This window comes from Bufo bufo, chromosome 2, assembly GCF_905171765.1.
Source record: "Bufo bufo chromosome 2, aBufBuf1.1, whole genome shotgun sequence".
NCBI classification, from domain to species: Eukaryota; Metazoa; Chordata; class Amphibia; order Anura; family Bufonidae; genus Bufo; species Bufo bufo.
The window spans coordinates 216,082,710-216,084,572 of NC_053390.1; the positions used below are offsets into that span (position 1 = coordinate 216,082,710).

Here is a 1,863-nt window from a genome sequence, read left to right on the forward strand (position 1 = left end):
TGTGACCCTGTGTATAACATGCCAATGTCCTGTGTATAAAGGTGTGCCCCTATATATAACATGCCAATGTCCTGTGTATAAAAGTGTGCCCCTATGCATAACATGCTAATGTCCTGTGTATAAAGGTGTGCCCCTGTGTGTAACATGCCAATGTCCTGTGTATAAAGGTGTGCCCCTGTGTGTAACATGCCAATATCCTGTGTATAATGGTGTGCCCCAATATATAACATGCCAATGTCCTGTGTATAAAGGTGTGCCCCTATATATAACATGCTAATGTCCTGTGTATAAAGGTGTGCCCCTATATATAACATGCCAATGCCCTGTGTATAAAGGTGTGCCCCTATATATAACATGCCAATGTCCTGTGTATAAAGGTGTGCCCCTATATATAACATGCCAGTGTCCTGTGTATAAAGGTGTGCCCCTGTGTATAACATGCCAATGTCCTGTGTATAAAGGTGTGCCCCTATGTATAACATGCCAATGTCCTGTGTATAAAGGTGTGCCCCTGTGTATAACATGCCAATGTCCTTTGAATAAAGGTGTGCCCCTATATATAACATGCCACTGTCCTGTGTATAAAGGTGTGCCCCTGTGTATAACATGCCAATGTCCTGTGTATAAAGGTGCGCCCCTATGTATAACATGCCAATGTCCTGTGTATAAAGGTGTGCCCCTGTGTATAACATGCCACTGTCCTGTGTATAAAGGTGTGCCCCTATGTATAACATGCCAATGTCCTGTGTATAAAGGTGTGCCCCTGTGTATAACATGCCAATGTCCTTTGAATAAAGGTGTGCCCCTATATATAACATGCCACTGTCCTGTGTATAAAGGTGTGCCCCTGTGTATAACATGCCAATGTCCTTTGAATAAAGGTGTGCCCCTGTGTATAACATGCCAATGTCCTTTGAATAAAGGTGTGCCCCTATATATAACATGCCACTGTCCTGTGTATAAAGGTGTGCCCCTGTGTATACCATGCCAATGTCCTGTGTATAAAGGTGCGCCCCTATGTATAACATGCCAATGTCCTGTGTATAAAGGTGTGCCCCTGTGTATAACATGCCACTGTCCTGTGTATAAAGGTGTGCCCCTATGTATAACATGCCAGTGTATAATGTTTCAGGTTCTCTCCTCGGGGGTCGTGTTACTTCGAAGACATACATTTTTAATCAGGAGACTCCTTCTATATTTTTTGGGCACTGAAGGTACTAATTTTACCCGAGGAGGACACTTGGCACCACGGAAGCTCAGCTCTCTAGATAAGGTGCAGTACCACAGTTCTCTCCTGACCATGTTACACACAGCCGAGCGGAGACACTTACCTATTCATCTACCGTTAGATGACAGAACCAGTGTTGTATGTAAGGAGACGCTAGTGCAGAACGCTGAGGCGGTCACGTGACGGCGCAGAGAGGACCGAGCTACTCACCTCAGCAACCTGCAGACGCCGCTCCCCCAGCAAATGCTGCTCAGGCTGCAGCAGCGTCCTGAAGTGACGTCATCACGCCACGCCCACCCACAGACTCAGCTACCAGCGCCGATTAAAGGGCAAGCGCCGTCACTTTCTATACGCGCTAGTAGTGTAGGGGTATCATGCAAGATTCCCATTCTTGCGACCCGGGTTCGAGTCCCGGCTAGCGCAAATGTCTTTTTTTTATACCAAATAATTTTCTTTGTGACAAATACTGTAGTATTAAAAAAAACTGCTGGATCTGGTGATCTATGGTGCTGTATATAGCTGGATAAGGTTGCTGCAGATAGGGCACAACTACACTGGAACATTTGTCGCGCGACATTTTGTCGCACCAATGATGCGCAACAATTTTTATAATGATAGTCTATGGTGTCACACTG

General features: G+C 45.5%; 1 non-coding gene across 1 annotated transcript; it reads left to right on the forward strand.

Moving 5' to 3' along the window:
- The first annotated feature begins 1,580 nt into the window (after positions 1–1,580).
- TRNAG-CCC lies at positions 1,581–1,651 on the forward strand. The gene has a single exon. It is a non-coding gene; the product is annotated as a tRNA-Gly (tRNA).
- Positions 1,652–1,863: the final 212 nt, after the last annotated feature.